Source organism: Gymnoscopelus microlampas, assembly GCF_963454915.1.
Source record: "Gymnoscopelus microlampas genome assembly, chromosome: 15".
NCBI classification, from domain to species: domain Eukaryota; kingdom Metazoa; phylum Chordata; class Actinopteri; order Myctophiformes; family Myctophidae; genus Gymnoscopelus; species Gymnoscopelus microlampas.
The window spans coordinates 501,139-525,000 of record NC_139952.1 but is presented as its reverse complement, the minus strand read 5'-3'; the positions used below and the strand labels follow the sequence as shown (position 1 = coordinate 525,000).

Genomic DNA, 23,862 nt, shown 5'->3' with positions numbered 1-23,862 from the left:
CAAAAACATTCAGCTTTAAAGTAGTGTTGTGGGTATTTGTGATGAAACAGTGCTGCCGTGTATGTAACCAAACCTTTTTGCCATACGGTGAGATCTCGCCAAAGCCAGAATACCTCATGATAACAGTGCAAAACTCACAGTTTTTTATCTTCTGATGCTAATCTTTAACGGGTTACACAATCTATACATGAACAGGCTGACGTTAGCAGTGGTGGACATAGTATATAGGCCTACTCAAGTACATACTCAAGTATTTAAAAATACAAATTAAGAGGTCATTTGTTTTTTACATGTATCAGTACACTGCTGTATTGAAATTTAGACACCCCCCCCAAAAAAGTTACCTCTTTTTTTTTTTTTTTTAATAGTGCAAATAACAGATGTGCAAGCTCACAACGCGGCAAACAGCACTTCATTTGTATTTTTAGACGTCAAGAGTAAAATTTGTTTTTATTTGAAATGTAAAAAAAGTACTCCAAAAATGTACTTAGGTACATTACTCAAGTAAATGCACTTAGTTACTGTCCACCACTGGACGTTAGAATATTAATGATTGCAGCGCTCTAGTTCTTTAGCTTTAAACTATCAAAAGTGTTTGTTAAAAGGTTTTGTCAAGGCAATCAGGCAGGTACTGAGACACTAGCAAAGTGGTCTGTAATACCTGTCGTGATGACCCTGAATATGTAATTTCACTATATCACTTCCACATTTCACACCATGGACGTACAGTAATCTACATAGCCACCACATTGGCCACTGGATCATACGTCAACATTGCCACCATATTCGTCCCAGCAATTTTACTCCACTGCAAGAAATATGCCTGAGTCGTGTGGATTTTGGGTTCCTGGAGTTTTATTCTTTTTAATTTTAAACATTTTTCATAACCATTACTGTTACTATCTATGTTAGAAATGTTATTTTGGTATGAAAATCCCCTGCTTCAACAGACATACATGCATTATGAGTTATGATGATTTTTATAGTGGAGAGACCTCCTGCTTCAATAGACATACATGCATTAGGAGGCGTGGCTTGCCCAGACCAATACGGCGGCCCGTTAATGCATAGAGCACCGAAGTCTGACGTAATTTACACATCCTAGGTTTGTCTACCTGGTTCGCGGTTTTACACCCCCATTCTAATCCCCATAGACGTATTTAATATTGTGTCAAATATGACAATATAACTGTGTTACAAAAATAAACAAATGACCCCGGCGGTTTTACTCTTATGGATATGAAGCATCAACTGACGGTGAGAAAACGCTAATGTTACTTCCGACAAATTAGTTAAATTTTCGCCAGAAACAGACTGTATCAAATATAAGTGACTGACTATCATAAACGATACAGAACCTCCTCCCTGACAATATCGCCAAGACAGTTTGTTTATTTTTGGACCACAATTCTTATATGAGACGATTCTATGATGACCCAATGTTATTCTCCATAGCAAAATTACTTTACGAACCTGGGGATGAACGAGTGACGTCAGGACTTCTGTACTCTATTGCTCCAGTGACACCCGTAATTACTCCCCTTCCTCAGGGGTGTGCACCAATTCCCACCAACCAGCATTGGTTTTCAAACGCTGTGTGGAGGCACACTGTTGTTCCATGAGACAAGTCCAGGTGTGACAACCACACAATTATTATTGTATACAACTATACAAAACGTTATGAATTATATTCGACTTTACTATATTAGTACTTTGTGCGCACTCATTTCCCAAAACAGAGACACATTAAACACGCTAAAAATATATTTGAATTACTTTCAACCTGGTGGCCCTGATTTGGGCAAAACATAAGCTCCCTCCTCCCCTTAAATAAATAAACAGTGAGTTTGTAGATCAGCAATGAATTTTCGCTATGAATACTGGTGTGCCTTGAGATTTTGACATGCACATAGGTGTGCCTTGCACACTAAACGTTTGGAAATCAGTGACATACTGTATGTATTAACATACACATTACATACAGTATTAGCATATGTAGCCTACAAAACAAATTCAAGGAAAATAAATGTACACCAATCAAACCACCAACAGGCCAATTAACAGCATGCGTGTTAAGTTTCTGTTTTCGTGTTGTTGCATTTCATTTTCACATGTCATAGATTGGCACACCTTCACAACCTTTCACGATCTGTGAGTAACTCTGTGAGTTATTTTGGGGGGGTGGTGGGGTGCCCAGATGACAGTGAAGTGACAATTTAATGACTTTTAAGAGCATTTTAATACCTAAAAAATGAAGAAAGAAATGACAAAAGACCATTACTGCATCAAAAGTAATCAACAAACTCTACTTTAAAAACTGGTCAAACATTGGCCAAATTGTCAAGTAATATAAGAAAGAGGCAATACTTGTGAAAATAGTTGATCTACAAGCTCACAATGTTGTGAGCTTGTAGATCAGCTATTTTCACAATATTTATCTGTGGAACCAAGTCAAACGAAATGTAATGCCTCAACTCCTACAATTCCAAGTGTTTGAGTGGAGGGGTCCCTAGTTCTACTATGTTTATTTTGGGAGGTTGCGGCCTGAAAAGGTTGAGAACCACTGCTCCACTGTATGACGGCATCATGCGCCAAAAATAGCTGATATACAAGTGCACAATGCTTGTTTGTGATGCATTGTGAGCGTGTAGGTCTGCTATTTTTGGCTATTTTCCGTCGTGCAATGAAGTATAGATCAGGTTTTGACCCCCCTGTACATTTGCAGTTTCCAGTGCCTTTCTGTAGTCTAGGCAGGCTGTTTAGGGTCAGGGTTGTACTGTATGTCTTCAATATAGGAGTGATTCTCTCTTTGCCGTGAGGAATTTACTACTATCGGCTTCATCTTGGCATAGAACAAGCTCTGGAGTGGCATGTTTTCAAAAGGATGAGTTGTCAAATATAAAACAAAAAATATCCCTCCCATCATTGAATCCCAAGTAGAATTAGAATGAATTCATTTCCAGGAGCATATGTTGCTGACATGCGAGCATTGTGGCATCTTGCAGTGTTGACAAAGTAACTTTAGGAAATTCTGCATACAAAGAGATTGTTGAGTCATTGGACAAATCAGCGTTGTTATACTTGGATCGCACATTCTTGCCGTGAAAGTGTGTTTTATTTGGAGCCAGGGTTTCTGGGATGACCCAGGTAAAAGGGATTATAACAAAGTGAGTAAACTGTGGTATGGCATCCCATTAAACTGCCATTAGACTGAGAGAACGAGAGGAATCCATGGTCTCGAAGGGCGGATCCAAAACCATGCGGCCGGAGCAGTGCGCGTCCTCCGATTGCTTCACCAATCTATGTCCCCGCCTCCCCTCCCCCCCCCCCCCCGTCTGTGCACGGAGCAGGCTGACGTCACCAAATTTAGAGCGACGCCCCTCTGCACTCTTGTTGGTCATCTCCATAGCATATAGGTCTTCACTAATGCTCACTATGGGCAGTTGTGGAAAAAGTATTCAAATGTTTTACTTATGTAAAAGTATCAATACTGCAATATAGAAATACTCTGTTATAAGTAAAAGTCCAGAATTCAAAATACACTTGAGTAAAAGTACAGAAGTATTGGCATCAAAATGTACTTAAAGTACCAAAAGTAAAAGTACTCATGCAGAATGTCCCATTTCAAGTTTTCAAATGTATTAAAATCTTTTGAAAATAGCCGATCTACAAGCTCACAATGCGATGCGATGCATTGTGAGCTTTTAGATCGCCTATTTTCAAATGGCCGAAATGTATATAGGGCTGAAGTGGGTGTTTTGTAATAACAATCAAAATCTACAAACGTAAGTTTTCAAATAATTGTAGTGGAGTAAAAGTACAATATTTGCCTCTGAGATGTAATGGAGTAGAAGTAAAATTATTGGAAATTGGAAATACTTAAGTAAAATGTACAAATTCCTAAAAATGTTACTTAAGTACAGTACTTGAGTACATGTAGTTACTTACCACTGACTAAGGGATGGTATTATTTCTGTCTAAACGCTCTGCGTGTCTCAGAGGTGGACTGTGGATCATTCAAACATTTGCCCACCATCTATCATCTGTGGTGATTTCAAGATATTGTTGCTGGGCAGAAAGTTTGTATCTCCATGTTTCACATTTTAATATTTTTTAGTTTGCTTACTTCATCATAAGACTGTGGCTCAAAAGTGTTGTGACGCGTTGTGAGCGTGTACATGAACTATTTTCACAATGTCTTTGTTTTGTTTGAATAGTAATAAAAAATCACACCCTGTGTGAAGGAAGCGGTGCCTTTGGGGCGGGGCTTAACTCATTTCAGTTCGTCCCTATTGGTGGTCCGAGTCCACGCATTAAATTGTTACTTGGTAGCATGCTGCAAACTGGAATGATGGCTGTTTAAAGCCCAGCCAATGGGCAGACAGAGGGGGCGGGGCTTAAGTAATTACAGTTCGTCTCTATTGGTGGTTTGAGGCCATGTACAAAATTTGAACTCCGTAGCATGCTGCGAACTTGAGTTATGGCTGTTTGAAGGCCAGCCAATGGGAAGACAGAGGGGGCGGGGCTTCAGCAATTCATGCTGGTCCCTATTGGTGGTCTAAGTCCACATACCAAATGTGGACTTGGTGGCATGCTGCAAACTGGAGTTATAGCTGTTTAAAATCCCGTGCTCATCCCGTGCTCATACGGGCGCTGGGGGTCCCTGGACCCCTCTTTGATAACTTCAGCAATTCATGCTCGTCCCTATTGGTGGTCTAAGTCCACATACCAAATTTGGCCTTGGTGGCATGCTGCAAACTGGAGTTATAGCTGTTTAAAATCCCGTGATCATCCCGTGCTTCCACGGACATAATGTGCTCATCCCGTGCTTCCACGGACATACGCTGGGGGTCCCTGCACCCCTCTTTGATAAGCAGTGGCACGTGTGGCCAATAAGAGGAGAGATGGCAGAGGCAAGCTCCATGTGTGTGTGTGTGTGTGTGTGTGTGTGTGTGTGTGTGTGTGTGTGTGTGTGTGTGCGTGTGTTTGTATGTGTTGCTTCTTTGCCGTGCTCATCCCGTGCTGATACGGACGGACGGACGGACGGACGGACGGACGGACGGACGGACGGACGGACGGACATACGGACAAAGTCAAGTGTAGAGCGGTTGGCACCGCTAAAAAAGGAACAGTTTTGGACATGCAAGGTTTCCACCCGACAGCAACGATATACAACATTTTACAGCATAGCTGTCGTCGAGAGGCTAGTCGTCCGTCTCTGAGAGTCAGTGTCAGTCTCTGTGTCCGGAGCTAATCTTGCAAACCATTGACTTTATGCACGCTGCCAGTAAGGCCACAGAAGTACCTCCACTACAGTACGTTTCATACCATAATTATTATGTAGTTAAATTTATTTAACTTCACGCTGAAAACCGTGGCCCAATTTGGAGTCATACGTCACAGCTATGTCATAGTTGACTGATGTCATTGCTGACCAACGTCACAGGTTGGTCACATGTCCGAGATCCACACCGTTCCCATGTCCATCTCGACGTCCAAATGACACATTTATTTATTTGTATTTTTTATGTTATTGACGCAAGAACAATAACTTCTATTTCAGCATGCTAACTTTCCAGGAAGAGAAAGTGTGTAGTTTCTATAAATGGATTCCCTCACAAACACAGGCAGGTTTCTGAACTGTCCACAGTCCACCAATGAGACACAGAGTGAGTAGACAGAAATGGTGCTTATAATGGATTGGTGAGGACCAATTATAAGATATAAGGTTGATTAACAACAAAGTAACAAGCTGTATAAAGTGTGGAATAAAATACAATCATCAGCATCAACATTCACACCTTTACAGACATAATAACAGACAAAAATAATTTGTTTCAATGATTCATATTATGGGATATCAGAGTGACTCCAGTTGCCCATCAGTTTGGAAATGTCATCGAAAAAGACAGAGGGGTTACAAATGGAGCCTTACAAGGCTGTAACACTGAGAATGTACAAATGGGTCTATTTGGTTCCATTTGTACACTCTGAGAGTTATGATGGTCCTTGAAATTAACCGGTGAGAACCACCGGTATAGTAATTGTATAGCAGACGTGAAGTCCACATAGCAGCTCTGACAGTGTGATAAAACCCACAGGAAACGGTTCCAAATGTGATGGAACCCATTCCGGTTCCTCAATTATTCCAATAATCTATTTACCATGCCACAATACCTGGGTCCTTGCTTCACAACACAATCCTTTTCTGTTTTATTTTATTTTATTGTATTTGATCCGCTGATCCGATGTGTCACTCTGGTGTACTCCGAGGTTACAATGAAAATATGACTTACATAAAATAATCCACTTTATTACAACAAATGTTGCCAGTTGTCCGATATGCTCCACTCCATAGGTCACTGATAAAACACATTGCATTATGATTTAAATGTGAACTGCTTCATAATTATAAACATGTAATATTTGCCATTTAAGTACATACCTGCATCAGTGGAATGCAGATCGGTAGGCTATGTACTCAAATTGTACATTTTAATGATCCATGGGCCGTTTCCGGCCCCCGGACCGAATGTTACCCATGTGTGTCCTGTAGCACTGGTCCTCAATTTCTGGTCCGGGTACCACCAGTGGTCCAAATGGATCCTTACAGGGCTGTACCTCTGAGAGTGTACAAATGGAACCAAATGGACCCTTTTACGGTCTATTTGGTTCCATTTGTACACTCTCAGAATTAAATAAACACTGAGGATTTTACAGTGTTCATTGCGGTCCCAAAGATTAAAAAAAAAAAGTATCACATTCACATGGAGGTCTGTAGCCTAATGTATATCAATGTGTGGGTCCTTGACATTAAAAATATTGAGAATCACTGCTCTATATTCTGACCCTAAGGCTCTATGCACAGCAGCCATATTGGAAAGAAATTGGGCCTCTTCTTACTTCCTTAACAGGTGTTACCAATAATACTAATTAAGGCTCTGTTCCATTCTGGTCAAACAGAGTCAGGGGGCTGATGTTGTGCATGTTGGCTGACTGGAAACACCAGTGAGTCTCAAAGTGTGGTCCAGGGACCCTCATGGTTCCTTGAGGGGGTTCCAAATGGCCCCTTACGGGTGTGTAACTCTGAGAGTGTACAAATGGAACCAAAATGGACCTGTTAGGGTCGATGTGGTTCCATTTGTACACTCTCAGAGTTATGGGGGTCCATGAAATTAAAAAGTTTGAGAACAACTGTGCTACACGAAATGGAACAGAGCCTTCATTAGTATCATTGGTAACACCTGTGAACGAAGAAAGGAAGAGGCCCAATTTCCTTCCAATATGGCTGCTGTGCATAGAGCCTATTCACTTACCACTGGAAACTGCTTTAGTCCTCTCTTGTGTTTTAGCAATGCTCTTTGGACAGCTCACCCCATACTGATGAATCTACAAACCATTCCACATGGGAAACCTTTTTCTTTTTCTGTTTGTTTCAAACATAAACTATATAGATAATATGTTATTGAGTGTGAAACCTAATCAATTTGGCTACTTTATGGGTATTGTTATTTCTATTAATGTTGTTATTCTGGTTATTTTATTGTAAAGATGTGCTGCTCTTGTAATGTTGGCTGTACATCAAAGTGAAATAAAAATACAGCATTGTCATTTTGATACAAACGTTTTGGAATGTGTTGCTGCTTTAATATATTATTGTGTATTGTTATGGAAAAAAAATATACATCTAGTCCAGGTGAAGCTGATAAGAAATATGTTTTTTTGTGGAATCCAACAGCTAACAAGCTATGGGGTGAATGATCAAACTGTGCATGCGTCAAATCCATAGACCCACTATGTTGCTGTCTGCCACAAGCACACAAAGAGAACGTGTGTGTGTGTGTGTGTGTGTGTGTGTGTGTGTGTGTGTGTGTGTGTGTGTGTGTGTGTGTGTGTGTGTGTGTGTGTGTGTGTGTGTGTGTGTGTGTGTGTGTTCGTGTGTGTGAGACTGGGCCCTTAATTTGGCTCTATATCAATAGAAAAAGAATATACAAATGATTTTTCACTTGATTGATTATATAGCTGTCATCGGAGGTTATGCGTTACAAACTCAGTCCTTTCCCTCCTGCCCTCTTTGAAGCTAGAAACGTTTTCTGCAAGGCTGAGAAACCACAACTAGCGTATGTGATCTGTGATCATGCAAGTGATGCAATCCTAGATTCTGTACCAGAAACAGAGCATTACGTGAAAAGGCTATTTTGACCCATGATTTTTTGAGTGTCAGTTTGGTCATTGTGCATTGGGGGTCAATTCATCCACTTTCAGACACCCCACACAGTCAGATTCCACTTAGAATACACTGGGAGCAAGTTACAGGGAAATGTCAAAAAAGTGCTTCTCTCAGCCTGAAAAGGCTTGTTACGACCCACCAGGTCTAGGGGAGTAGGAACGCAACAAGGTAAGATGGTTCAAGCCAAACTTAAACTTTTTTTTTTTTTAATTTATAATTTTTATCCCACGATTTTGTAACCCACATTTTTTTCACCCAGTGCCAATTGCCTATGTAATCCTGGGCACTACCTACCCTCTGCCAGCCGGTCACCAGACATGTCGACCCAAGACAGGTCGACCAGCCGCGATTTTGAGACAGCTCGACCCAGATCGACCGGGTCTGGTTGTCTGAAGTAGTAGCTCTGTGTAACCCCTAGAGGGTAGTAGAGTACAAGGTACAAGGTGACGGTGAGGGAGGTCCTGAGTATAAATATAGTATATTTAAGAGTAAATATTGTAAGCATGCTCCCCCAGTTGCATACTTTTTTTTAAGAAGTGTTATAGTATATTTAAGAGTAAATATTGTAAGCCTGTTTTGTCCTCCTCTCCTCTAAAATCATTTGAAAGTAGCAGATCTACACTAGTTGCCATCATTAAACACAACACAAGAGGTGAAATGAATTAAAGTAACTGTTCTTTTATTTGACAAAACAGGGCAGTGTGAAACAATTTCAATGATTGAAAAAAAGGTCAAAAATAGTAGTATATACAAAAAAATGTGAAATAAAATGTATATTACAAAAAGGCTGAGTCTTTGTGCACTATTTCAGTCATACTATCAAAACAATTTCAATGATTGAAAAAAAGGTCAAAAATAGTAGTATATACAAAAAAATGTGAAATAAAATGTATATTACAAAAAGGCTGAGTCTTTGTGCACTATTTCAGTCATACTATCAAAACAATTTCAATGATTGAAAAAAAGGTCAAAAATAGTAGTATATTACAAAAAGGCTGAGTCTGATCGAATGTGCACTATTTCAGTCATACTATCAAACTATCAAAAATAGTTATATACAAAAAATGGGGGAATAAAAAAGAGAAAGGAGACCAGGCTAGACCTCGCTGTCCGCTCTTGCCAGTCCGACCCCGTGTGGCATCGTGTTCACCTCAGCAACAGCTGCCAGCAGCTGGGTGATGTCCAACTCCTTCATTGCATAGGCATCCCATAGTTTCACCAGTTTGCCCTGTGTGTCCTTAGTTTTCTTTCGCTGGTAGCGTGCCACCATATCCATTGTGACGAGACGTTGTAGGTGTGAGATTGTACCAGCTTCTTTGTACAACAACGACACAAGCAGGTACAGATTCAAGCTTGGCCGCTGTGCTGCGTTGTTGAGTCTGTAGTGCCATCCCTCCACGTCGTTGTTGGTTCGGATGGCTTGTCGGTAAACGCACCACTGCTGTGGTTTCCACTGGCCATTCATCCAGGTGTCACGGATGTAGTCCACAAGAGGTTCTAGCCGTTCTGTCGACGTCGATGTGTGGCGATTGAATGCGTCTACTATCTCACCGGCCGGGATGTAGGGCAAAGCAAACAATTGCTTGATGAAACTTTTGACTTCTTCATCGTGTCTGTAGGCCACAGCTGTGTCCATTGGTATCGACTAGCAGTGGCCCCCCACGTTGCGTGCCTTGCGGTATGATCGTGTAAACAGTCTCAGTTGGTTGGCCAGCTGGCGCTGGTGGCACAAGCTCGGTTACAGGCTCGGTAGGCTCCGGTAAAGCAACGTCTGTCTCTGGAGGGGCTGCTGTGCGTGTTCTTTTCCGAGGCACAGGAACAGGTCGTGGTGGTGTAGTTAGGTCTATAATCTCCGGTAAAACAGCTTCTGTCCCTGGAGGGGCTGCTGTGCGTGTTCTTTTCCGAGGCACAGGAACAGGTCCTGGTGGTGACACCACTGCTGTAGTTACAGGCTCAGTTAAAGCAGCATCTGTCTCTGGAGGAGCTGTTGTGCGTGTTCTGTTCCGAGGCACAGGAACAGGCCCTGGTGGTCGTGGTGGTGACACCTGTGCTGTAGTTACAGGCTCAGGTGAAGCAGCATCTCTCTCTCTCCGAAGAATAGAATCAGGTGAAGTTGTAGTTGGTATAGGCACAGCTATTCTTTTCCGACCCTTCTTCTCCTTCTTCTCCTGGAGAACATAGTCATTATAGCGGCTAGGTTTTCCTGCGTTTCTCTGTCGAGACATGTTTACACCACACTGTCCAGAGATTGTGTGGCATAGCAGCAGACATGCTGTGCTTTTAAAGACGATTTCAGGAGACATTTGCATACCATTAATTGACCATTAGGTGAGAGGTGTGAGGTGTGAATCTATGTGTGTATCAAAGGTGCTGATGAAATGGGCCATTGGGGATGGTGCTGATGATGATGGCTGATAGCCTTAGGAATGTGATTGATGTTGTTGATGGCCAGTGTCTCTGTGTTTCTACATATTCACCTTGTAAACAAAATGTAAGTAAGATGAAATATGCAATAGAAATTAAATCCCAATTACTCAGTGTGAGTACTCAGTACGAAATGAAGTTGCTTTTTGGATATCTCACACAACACTATTTCAGAACAGGATTTACTTTGCAGGATTTATTCATTTGATTATGGATTTTTAGAACGAAAGAACCGTCCCACAAAGATTATTTTGGAGAGTGCTGGCAATGGCATTGGTTTGAATTCTATTCAGACATTGTGTCTTGTGAAAAACATCCCACTGTTGTTTGGTGACATTACTCCTGCAGGGAACAAAAACTGGAATTTGTTACTGTTGCTACCTCAAATAATGAACATAGTGTTTTCACCTTCTCTCACTCTAGGCATGACAACATATTTAAAGCATTTGATTTTGGAGCACCACACACTATTTAAGCATTTGTATCCACACAGAAATGTAATACTGAAGCATCACTTTATGATCCATTATCCATCTGCTATAAGGAAAATTGGCCCATTACTACATATGTGGTGTATGAGGTTTGAAGCTAAACACAAGATGTTTAAAGATTATTTTAAAAAATTCAAAAACATAACAAAATCACTGGCTAAAAAGCATCAGATGACCATTGCTCATCACTGGGAAACCTCCATTCTCAAGCACAATGAGTATGGGCCAATCAAACCTTTTTCCCTCAGTTGTGAAAATGTGGTTAACAATTCTAATCTTGAAATGATCTTGTCAAAAGAACTTTAAAGGGACATTAAGCATGTATACAAGTCTTACATCCATCAAGCTATGGGGATGAATGATGGTGCTGATGATGGCTGATAGCCTTAGGAATGTGATTGATGTTGTTGATGGCCTGTGTCTCTGTGTTTCTCTGCATATAGCTGCATTCTATATACAGTTTTAACTTTAAAGGGACATTAAGCATGTATACAAGTCTTACATCCATCAAGCTATGGGGATGAATGATGGTGCTGATGATGGGTGCTAGCCTTAGGAATATGATTGATGTTGTTGATGGCCAGTGTCTCTGTGTTTCTCTGCATATATCTGCATTCTATATACAGTTTTAACTTTAAAGGGACATTAAGCATGTATACAAGTCTTACATCCATCAGTGTTTGAGGTGATGAAAAGGAAATAGGCTGAAGCTAAACATTTATGATAGCCTATCCTTCCTTAAATGTATAGCTCTCATTATTAACATTAAAAAGATATGCCAATAATAGAAATACCAGATCCTTTAGATTGATTGAAGTTTGCACAGGAAAAGGTACCAGTACAGTACATGAGTTTACTGTTACAAGGTCAACTAAAATGATATAACCAACCAAATAATTGTCAGACAACACAGAGCTGCTGCTAATGTGTAGACTGAACGTCACTTTATGACTGAATGACAAAATAATCATTTCCATAACACATACAAATAATATAGTGTATTCAAAGCACAGCATACAATCAATAAAGGCATTACCATTATAACTATAACTTCTTATATATCAGACTTTTATACTTCATGTGATTATTCACAAAACCCCTAGGACAGGTCTTACTCTGCTATGCTGTGACAGTACAAGCATACATGTATACAAGTCTTACATCCATCAGTGTTTGAGGTGATCAAAAGGAAATAGGCTGAAGCTAAACATTTATGATAGCCTATCCTTCCTTAAACAAGGACACGGTCATATGCTGTGTAGCATACATATTCACCTTGTAAACAAAATGTAAGTAAGATGAAATATGCAATATAAATGAAATCCCAATTATAATATTTGCATCTCATATACGACAACACTGACTGAGCTGCTGCTAATGTGTAGACTGAACGTCACTTTATGATGTTCTGTAAACGGCCTCTGGGTGGCTCCCTTTAGCTTCCATTAGCCTCCATTAGCTTTGTAACGAGTGCAACAAAAACACCAACAGTCCCACACCAATACAGTCTTGAAGCTAAAGCATTCATAGAAACGTATTATAACATGGCAACTTTGCACTTTACCTGAAAAGGGGAGAATAAAGTGAGTGCAAGAATAATTGTCAGACAACACAGATTGAGGATCGCCAGGCTGAACCAATTGATAATAGACACACTGTAAGGATTTAGAGCTGAGGTAAGGAGGTGTCTAATGGCTGTGCTTGAAAGCCTTATCACATCAAGAAGACAATAGGGCTTGAGGTAAGGAGGTGTCTATCTCAATGGCTGTGCTTGCTTGAAAGCCTTGACAGACAAATAATAATTCTTTGGTAAATCAATGTACATGTGACGAGGGTGAAATGAGGGGTTCTTAAAAGTTTTGTAATTGTTTTATTGGTGGCTAATGTGTAACTATTTCCTCATTTAAACCCATCATCTTATTATTTGTGTGTCCTTATATTTGCACTGTATTATATGTTACAACCGTTTTCCCCCCGGCTCACTCATTGAGAGACATTCACTGGCCGAGCGGCAGTCACGTGGTCACGCCCAAGGCCACGGTCATGGCCAATGTCCCGAGACAGCACGTCGCCACGGGCGAATGACAGGCGAGGAGGAGTGGTTTTCCCAGGTACAAGAGAGGAGGCGGGACAGTTGAAGAGAGACGCAGAGCCCAAGAGAGAAAACAGTGTCACTAGGGAGAGGGACAGCAACGGGAGAGGTTGGGTACAGAGACACGGAGCAGTGAGACGAATAACCGAGCGTAGACACACCAGCCACCTGGGAGTTTGGAAGCCGAGGTGTGCCTACCTACGAGGAACAGAAGGAGCAGCGATTGAACCGAAGGGGAGGAAGAGAGCGAGACCAGACCATAAGCGGATGACCATATAAGGAGCGCTGAGACAAAAAGTGGCGATAACGTTGCACACGCAACCTACTCAGCGCCAGGTGTAAAAAGCCTGGCTGCTAGTAAGTACCGGTCCACGCAACGTATATCCTTGTATAAACCACTACCTGTGAACACGCGCATGTACATTGTAAATGCACAGTAAACTGGTCCAAGTTTCCATTGATTGCAGGCGGAGAGAAGAAGAACAGAAGACAAAGACGACTGGCCTCAAATCCGCTTCCCTTACCCCCATATATGGACATACAGAGTTTCCCCTGAACCAACCCGTGTTGAGTATCCCAAAAGCACTTTATGGGCACCGCACTTTACTGTGAAGTAGTTGCTGCATAGAACCCCTGGTGACCCAGCCTGCACATTTTGCACAACTTTATAATTCGTTTTATAGTTGTTGTGTAGATTGTTGTTTTGTGTTTTAGATAGGTTTTATTAGTATAGTTGTTTATTTTTGATTGTTTTTATGGCGCAGATGCCACCTGTTAGGGCTAATAAATGATTTACTTACCTTGATCCATTGTATCCGTGTCCAGTTCCTCAAGGGATTTCTAAGTGTGTGTTCTCAAAACCAAAGTATTGAACTTACCAGTAACTCGAACCTGTGAAGCCTGTGAAATAAGTAAAGTGTATTCAAAAGGGGACTTTCCCTCTATAACAAAAGTGGCGTAGTCGACAAACAAACAAATTTAGATTAGACTCACAATAATCACGCACCCAGCACTTTATTGTGTATTTATATTTTATTGTTGTGAGTTTGATTTGAATTATTTATTAAAGAGAAGAGTGCAACAGCGCAAGCTGATTGCAAGTCAAATGTGATACAATTACGGCCTTGTTCACATATTTGGCGTAGCGCGGCAGGACTGGTTGAGAACACACAGAAATTACCCTTGAGAACTGTACTGTTATTTTGTTTTTGTTTTTGCTTTTGCGGATTTAAATAATGATGATGCCTGTGTACCCTGGTGCCCCTTGGTTGCCCACTTTTGGTGGAACAGAAGGTGAGAGTAGATATAAGGAATGGAAAGAGCAGATCAAAGGATTATTAAGTACCCAGGAATTAACAGAAGCAAAAAAAGTTAACATTATAATCAAAACACTCACGAGTGAAGCTAAACGGCAAATTGGTGTGGTTGATGAGGGTGAACGCGACACAGTGGCAAAAATCTTCGCATACTTAGACACTTTATACAAAGAGACTGTTTCGGTCGCAGAAATGCGCTCTTTATTTTTTGGATGCGCCCAGCGCACAGGAGAAAATGTACAAGCTTACATCCTGAGACTTAGAGAGCTGTTTTGTGGGCTGCGGCGACACGACCCAAGCACCGCTCCCTCCGATGCCATGCTGCGTGATCAGTTTGTTATGGGCTTAGCTGAGGGCCCTCTGGGCCAAGCTCTAAAAGTATATGCTCGACGACATCCCGATGACGATTTTGCTGCTCTACGTGAAGAAGCCTGTCTGTTAGATGCTGAACATGGAAAGCCTGAAATACTATGCCACGCTGTTAATCCTATTTCTGTTCCCAAACCTTCTCAGGATCCTGCTTGGAGAGAAAAACTAAAACAGGAGATCATGGATGATGTTAAGACCCAAATGCAAGGAATCACACAGGAGCTCATGAAAGAGATCAGACCGTTCCTCCGCTCTGGCGCCGCGGACACACGACCGCGCACTCCGCCGCCACCTGAACGACGGTACACGGCCTCTCAACGATATGAATGGGACGAAGGAGGTAGGCCAATATGTAGGCAGTGTGGACAGGCTGGACATATAGCGAGGTTCTGTAGATCTGACCGCGCGCAGTTAAACTAATACACCCTGTCGCCGAGGTCCAGGGGGCAGAGGTGCAACGTTCACTGAAAAAGTTAAGGGCCAATGAAGTGTTTATTGGGGAATGTCCGGAGATTGGGATAATGATGGGAGGGGTCAAACTGAGGGGTTTATTAGATACGGGGTCCCAAGTAACGCTCATGCAGCAGAGTCTGTTTAATGAAAAGTTCTCGCAAAGAAAGATGGAAAATGGCCCTCTGTTGTTTAGCCTACGGGCAGCTAATGGACTTGATTTGCCCTACTCTGGCTATGCCATATTCGATTTAGAATTAGAAGGACTGAGGATACCTGGAAGAGGGATAGTAATTGTGAAAGATGAACATTGTATCCAGCCGTTGATCATTGGAATGAACGTGGTCCACGCAGTGTGGCACGCACTCTTTAAATTACCTGGGAGGTCTGTGTTTCCATGCCAACAGGAGAGGACGCCATGGAGAAAAGCCTTCGCCGCCTGTAGGAGAGTGGAGGCCGTAACCCACGAAGATGGAGCCTTGGGGTATGTGTGGCCTGTCGGCCGACGGAGAATCCGAGTCCCCGCCCGCAGTGAATTAGTAGTATGGGGCCGTGCCTGGAAAGGCCCAACTGGAGCAGAATACCAGGCCCTGATGGAGGCCATGCCAGAAGGGAAGGACCTGGGAGTGGCCCGAGCATTGGTCACCGTGCGTAATGGGCGAGTCCCGGTGCGCATCTGCAACCCCCATTCGTACAGCGTAGTCGTGGGCCGACATCAAAAACTAGGGAAGCTGTATGCGGTGGAGGAGGCCGACGTCCATGGGAGGCGAGACCTGAACCTGTCCCTGGGAGCCGATGGAGCAGTGGAAGTGTCCCTGGTGAGCATAGAAGACGATGGACCAGTGAAGACCTTACCTGAGGAGATGGAGGAGTTGACCCGACGTCATGACTTACCTGACCAGCAGAGGAAGGAACTGCATGCGATGATGTGTAAATGGAAAAAGGTGTTTGCAGTCCACGATGAAGACTTCGGGCAGACGGACGTTGTACAACACCAAGTACCGACTGGAGATGCGGCACCCATTCGTGAGAGGCACCGGCCGCTGCCGCCCTCCATGTATAGAGAAATGAAGACCTTATTGAGTGACATGCTGGACAAGGGAGTGATAAAAGAGAGTTGCAGTCCATGGGCGGCGCCCATTGTCCTAGTGAAGAAGAAAGATGGCAGCTGGCGGTTCTGCGTCGACTACCGCAAACTGAATGCAGTAACGCACAAAGATGCTTTCCCCTTACCTCGGATTGAAGAGACATTAACGAGCCTGACCAAGGCCCAGTGGTTCTCCACACTCGACCTGGCTAGCGGGTATTGGCAGGTGGGTATGGACCCTCGGGATCGAGAAAAGACAGCGTTTACCACCCCTTTAGGACTGTTCGAATTCCAGCGGATGCCGTTCGGATTATGTAATGCCCCCGCAACCTTTCAAAGATTAATGCAGCGCTGTTTGAGCGGTCAGGTGACGGAATCGTTATTAGTGTACCTTGATGACATTATTGTTTATTCACCTGATTTCTCCTCTCACATGCAGCACCTTGACCAGGTCTTCGAGCGGTTGTGGAGACACGGACTAAAGTTGCGCCTGGACAAATGCAAGCTCCTCCAAAAGGAGGTAAAATTCTTGGGTCATGTTGTAGACAAGGAGGGAGTGCGCCCGGACCCTGAGAAGTTGGCAGCGGTAAGAGACTGGACCCCACCCTCGACTGTTCGTGAGGTCCGCGCTTTTCTAGGGCTAGCCGGTTATTATCGCCGCTTCGTGTCCTCATTTGCTGCCATAGCCAGGCCTCTAAATAGTTTGTTAATCGGAATTCCAAATGATGTGAAGTCCCATCAGTGTAAAATAGAGTGGTCTCCTGAATGCCAAAATTCGTTTGATGCTCTTAAGACTGCCCTTACGCAGGCTCCAATACTGGCTTATGCAGACTATGATCAACCATTTGTAGTATATACCGACGCGAGTGGCCGTGGGCTCGGCGCGGTTCTGGCGCAGGTCCAAGATGGCCAGGAGCGAGTAATCGCCTACGCCAGCCGAAGTCTACACCCTACCGAACAAAATGATGCGAATTATAGCTCCTTTAAGTTAGAACTTTTGGCCCTTAAATGGGCCGTGACAGAAAAATTTAAGGACTATTTAACCGGTGCTCAGTTTACGATTTATACGGATAATAACCCCGTTGCGCATCTTCAAACAGCTCGACTGGGTGCGGTGGAACAACGCTGGGCGGCTCAGTTGGCCTCCTTCACGTATGATATAAAGTACCGACCTGGAAAAAACAATGCGAATGCAGATGCCCTGTCTAGGTTCCCTGTTCAACCTGTAGGAGTGGCCGTGGTGGAGTTGACGCCGGTGGCTAGAGAGGACGGGTGGGTTGGAGCTGAGTGGCGGGAGGCACAAGACCGGGATCCAGACATCCAAGTGGTGAGGGGTTGTGTAGAGCGGAGGCGGCTGCCTACCCTTATGGAAAAGAGAGGTTGGTCACGGGAAGCCAGACAGATGTTGCGACAGTGGGACCGGTTACGCATAAGAGACAATGTATTATATAGACAAGTGATTGATCAACATACACAAGAGCCATACTCACAACTTGTTTGTCCAGGAACACGAAGAAAGGAGGTGTGGAAAGGACTCCATGAGGCCGCGGCGCACGCCGGGTTGGACCGGACTTTGGCACAGCTTCGCCGCCGGTTCTACTGGCCGGGCATGGAGGGGGCGGTGCGACAGTTCCAGCGAGGTTGTGTCGCTTGCAGCCTACAGAGAGACAGGACAGAGCCAAGGGCCCCCTTACAGCCTTTTGAAGTATCGTATCCCATGGAGGTGGTAGCTATCGATTTTCTCACATTAGGTAGACCTAGTGACGCATGGCAGAATATTCTTGTAGCCACCGATTTATTCACCCGATATAGTTGGGCTATTCCAACGCGTGACCAAACTGCACCCACGACTGTCCGTGCACTTTGGACACATATCATTCAGCCATTTGGCTGCCCGGCTCGTTTCCATTCTGACCGAGGCCCAAATTTTGAATCCGAATTAATGCAGCAATTGTGTCATACTTACGGTATTACAAAGAGTCGCACCACCCCTTACCACCCAGCTGGAAATGGGGGGGTGGAGAGGTTTAACCAAACTCTGTTGAATATGTTGCGTTCTTTAGATACTGATCGCCAGGGGAGATGGAATGAACACCTACCTGAGTTGGTACATGCTTATAACAACACTGAACATAGTGCCACAGGCTATGCCCCTGCGTTCTTAATGTTCGGTCGTCACCTGAGGCGTCCGGTAGACGTAACATTAGGAGTACCACTGGCACAGAATCGAATGGGAGTGGGAGATTGGGTGCAGGATCACCAGAAGCGAATGGCCACAGCGTATAGGACAGCAGAGAAAAAAATGGTGAATATAGCAGCGCAGCGTAAACAGGTTTATGACCGCCGAGCTGGCATGCCGCCGCTATTACCAGGAGAGAGGGTATGGGTGCGAAACAGGAACCGTCAGGGACAAGGTAAACTGGGCCCATGGTGGGACCCAGAACCATTTGTGGTGTTGGAGAGAGTGGGGGACGCGGGGTTAGTATATAGGATCCGACCTGAAAAAGGAGGGCGAGATCGAACGATCCATAGGAATGCATTAAAAGTGTGTATAGCCCCCAGGTCCCCGATGGAGAGCCCCGCACCTGCCCCAGTGTCAGAACCGGTGGGACCAACATGGCCGCCTTATATAGGGTTTTTCCCCGGTCCTAGGGAACCTGAAGGTCCGCGACGCTCTGGGAGAGCGAACCTAGGACAGCCACCTGCGAGGTACGGGCATGACGATTAGAACCAGTTGCCAGGGACTGCCAACGAAAAAGTAGGGGGGAATGTGACGAGGGTGAAATGAGGGGTTCTTAAAAGTTTTGTAATTGTTTTATTGGTGGCTAATGTGTAACTATTTCCTCATTTAAACCCATCATCTTATTATTTGTGTGTCCTTATATTTGCACTGTATTATATGTTACAACCGTTTTCCCCCCGGCTCACTCATTGAGAGACATTCACTGGCCGAGCGGCAGTCACGTGGTCACGCCCAAGGCCACGGTCATGGCCAATGTCCCGAGACAGCACGTCGCCACGGGCGAATGACAGGCGAGGAGGAGTGGTTTTCCCAGGTACAAGAGAGGAGGCGGGACAGTTGAAGAGAGACGCAGAGCCCAAGAGAGAAAACAGTGTCACTAGGGAGAGGGACAGCAACGGGAGAGGTTGGGTACAGAGACACGGAGCAGTGAGACGAATAACCGAGCGTAGACACACCAGCCACCTGGGAGTTTGGAAGCCGAGGTGTGCCTACCTACGAGGAACAGAAGGAGCAGCGATTGAACCGAAGGGGAGGAAGAGAGCGAGACCAGACCATAAGCGGATGACCATATAAGGAGCGCTGAGACAAAAAGTGGCGATAACGTTGCACACGCAACCTACTCAGCGCCAGGTGTAAAAAGCCTGGCTGCTAGTAAGTACCGGTCCACGCAACGTATATCCTTGTATAAACCACTACCTGTGAACACGCGCATGTACATTGTAAATGCACAGTAAACTGGTCCAAGTTTCCATTGATTGCAGGCGGAGAGAAGAAGAACAGAAGACAAAGACGACTGGCCTCAAATCCGCTTCCCTTACCCCCATATATGGACATACAGAGTTTCCCCTGAACCAACCCGTGTTGAGTATCCCAAAAGCACTTTATGGGCACCGCACTTTACTGTGAAGTAGTTGCTGCATAGAACCCCTGGTGACCCAGCCTGCACATTTTGCACAACTTTATAATTCGTTTTATAGTTGTTGTGTAGATTGTTGTTTTGTGTTTTAGATAGGTTTTATTAGTATAGTTGTTTATTTTTGATTGTTTTTATGGCGCAAATGCCACCTGTTAGGGCTAATAAATGATTTACTTACCTTGATCCATTGTATCCGTGTCCAGTTCCTCAAGGGATTTCTAAGTGTGTGTTCTCAAAACCAAAGTATTGAACTTACCAGTAACTCGAACCTGTGAAGCCTGTGAAATAAGTAAAGTGTATTCAAAAGGGGACTTTCCCTCTATAACAAAAGTGGCGTAGTCGACAAACAAACAAATTTAGATTAGACTCACAATAATCACGCACCCAGCACTTTATTGTGTATTTATATTTTATTGTTGTGAGTTTGATTTGAATTATTTATTAAAGAGAAGAGTGCAACAGCGCAAGCTGATTGCAAGTCAAATGTGATACAATTACGGCCTTGTTCACATACATATTATTATTATTATGTCTCTTTCCCTCTCTCTCTCTCTCTCTCTCTCTCTGTCTCTCTCTCTCTCTCTGTCTGTCTGTCTGTCTGTCTGTGTCTGTCTGTGTCTGTCTGTGTGTCTGTCTCTGTCTGTGTCTCTCTCTCTCTCTCTCTCTCTCTCTCTCTCTCTCTCTCTCTCTCTCTCTCTCTCTCTCTCTCTCTCTCTCTCTCTCTCTCTCTCTCTCTCTCTCTCTCTCTCTCTCTCTCTCGGTCCGGGTCGAATTTGGGTCGAGTTGTCGGGTCCAAGCGGGTCGACAGCGGGTCGACCGGTCCGGGTCGACCTGTCTTGGGTCGACAGGTCTGGTGACCACTAAAAGACACCCACTTTCTTAAAAGTATCATGGGTCTAAATAGCCTTTTCAGGCTGAGAGAAGCACTTTGGTGACGTTTAACTGTAAATTGTTGCCAGTACATTCTGAGTGGCTGATGTGTGTTGTACCTAAAAGTGCCCAAATGCAATATACATGGGCCCAAATGCCTTCCTTATGACAAAACTGACACTCATTTTCTTTAAAAAATCATTGGTCAAAATAGCATTTTCAGGCTGAGAGAAGCACTTTGGTGACATTTGGCTGTAACTTGTTCCCAGTACATTCTGAGTGGCTGGTGACTGTGTGTTGTACCTAAAAGTGCCCAAATAGAATCCCAATGCACTATACATGGGCCCAAATGCCTTCCTTATGACAAAACTGACACTAATTTTCTTAAAAAAATCATTGGTCAAAATAGCATTTTCAGGCTGAGAGAAGCACTTTGGTGACGTTTAACTGTAACTTGTTCCCAGTACATTCTGAGTGGCTCTTGACTGTGTGTTGTACCTAAAAGTGCCCAAATAGAATCCCAATAAACTATACATGGGCCCAAATGCCTTCCTTATGACAATACTGACACTCATTTTCTTAAAAAAATCGTTGGTCAAAATAGCATGTTCAGGCTGAGAGAAGCACTTTGGTGACGTTTAACTGTAACTTGTTCCCATCACAGTCTAAGTGGCTGCTGACTGTGTGACTTGGCTAAAAGTGGCCAAATAGAAGCCCAATCCACAGTACATGAGCCCAAAGGCCTTCCTTATGACTAAACTGACACCCGCTTTCTTAAAAGTATCATGGGTCTAAATAGCCTTTTCAGGCTGAGAGAAGCACTTTGGTGACGTTTAACTGTAAACTTGTTCCCAGTACATTCTGAGTGGCTGGTGACTGTGTGTTGTACCTAAAAGTGCCCAAATAGAATCCCAATGCACTATACATGGGCCCAAATGCCTTCCTTATGACAGAACTGACACTCATTTTCTTAAAAAAATCATTGGTCAAAATAGCCTTTTCAGGCTGAGAGAAGCACTTTGGTGACGTTTAACTATAACTTGTTCCCAGTACAGTCTAAGTGGCTGCGAACTGTGTGACTTGGCTAAAAGTGCCCAAATAGAAGCCCAATCCACAATACATGAGCCCAGAGGCCTTCCTTATGACTGAACTGACACCCACTTTCTTAAAAGTATCATGGGTCTAAATAGCCTTTTCAGGATGAGAGAAGCACTTTGGTGACGTTTAACTGTAACTTGTTCCCAGTACATTCTGAGTGGCTGGTGACTGTGTGTTGTACCTAAAAGTGCCCAAATAGAATCCCAATAAACTATACATGGGCCCAAATGCCTTCCTTATGACAATACTGACACTCATTTTCTTTAGAAAATCGTTGGTCAAATTAGCATGTTCAGGCTGAGAGAAGCACTTTGGTGACGTTTAACTGTAACTTGTTCCCATCACAGTCTAAGTGGCTGCTGATGTGTGACTTGGCTAAAAGTGGCCAAATAGAAGCCCAATCCACAGTACATGAGCCCAAAGGCCTTCCTTATGACTAAACTGACACCCGCTTTCTTAAAAGTATCATGGGTCTAAATAGCCTTTTCAGGCTGAGAGAAGCACTTTGGTGACGTTTAACTGTAAACTTGTTCCCAGTACATTCTGAGTGGCTGGTGACTGTGTGTTGTACCTAAAAGTGCCCAAATAGAATCCCAATGCACTATACATGGGCCCAAATGCCTTCCTTATGACAGAACTGACACTCATTTTCTTAAAAAAATCATTGGTCAAAATAGCCTTTTCAGGCTGAGAGAAGCACTTTGGTGACGTTTAACTATAACTTGTTCCCAGTACAGTCTAAGTGGCTGCGAACTGTGTGACTTGGCTAAAAGTGCCCAAATAGAAGCCCAATCCACAATACATGAGCCCAGAGGCCTTCCTTATGACTGAACTGACACCCACTTTCTTAAAAGTATCATGGGTCTAAATAGCCTTTTCAGGATGAGAGAAGCACTTTGGTGACGTTTAACTGTAACTTGTTCCCAGTACATTCTGAGTGGCTGGTGACTGTGTGTTTTACCTAAAAGTGCCCAAATAGAATCCCAATGCACTATACATGGGCCCAAATGCCTTCCTTATGACAAAACTGACACTCATTTTCTTAAAAAAATCATTGGTCAAAATAGCCTTTTCAGGCTGAGAGAAGCACTTTGGTGACGTTTAACTATAACTTCTTCCCAGTACAGTCTAAGTGGCTGCTGACTGTGTGACTTGGCTAAAAGTGGCCAAATAGAAGCCCAATCCACAATACATGAGCCCAAAGGCCTTCCTTATGACTAAACTGACACCCACTTTCTTAAAAGTATCATGGGTCTAAATAGCATTTTCAGGCTGAGAGAAGCACTTTGGTGACATTTGGCTGTAAATTGTTGCCAGTACATTCTGAGTGGCTGGTGTGTGTTGTACCTAAAAGTGCCCAAATGCACTATACATGGGCCCAAATGCCTTCCTTATGACAAAACTGACACTCATTTTCTTTAAAAAATCATTGGTCAAAATAGCATTTTCAGGCTGAGAGAAGCACTTTGGTGACATTTGGCTGTAACTTGTTCCCAGTACATTCCGAGTGGCTGGTGACTGTGTGTTGTACCTAAAAGTGCCCAAATAGAATCCCAATGCACTATACATGGGCCCAAATGCCTTCCTTATGACAAAACTGATACCCATTCTCTTAAAAAAAATCATTGGTCAAGATAGGCCGAGAGAAGCACTTTGGTGACGTTTAACTGTAACTTGTTCCCAGTACATTCTGAGTGACTGTGTTTTGTACCTAAAAGTGCCCAAATAGAATCCCAATGCACTATACACTGGCCCAAATGCCTTCCTTATGACAAA

The 23,862-nt window shown here is 43.6% G+C and overlaps 1 protein-coding gene across 2 annotated transcripts in view; it reads left to right on the top strand.

Annotated features, from left to right (window-relative positions):
* The window catches only part of smad10a (SMAD family member 10a), an 86,721-nt gene extending 85,549 nt beyond the window's left edge, over positions 1 to 1,172 (top strand). For both annotated transcript variants that reach the window (XM_084080030.1, XM_084080029.1), the window contains one exon: positions 1 to 1,172. This exon is cut by the window's left edge and continues 2,074 nt beyond it. The gene's annotated coding sequence lies outside the window, so the exon portion shown is untranslated.
* The last annotated feature ends 22,690 nt before the right edge of the window (positions 1,173 to 23,862 follow it).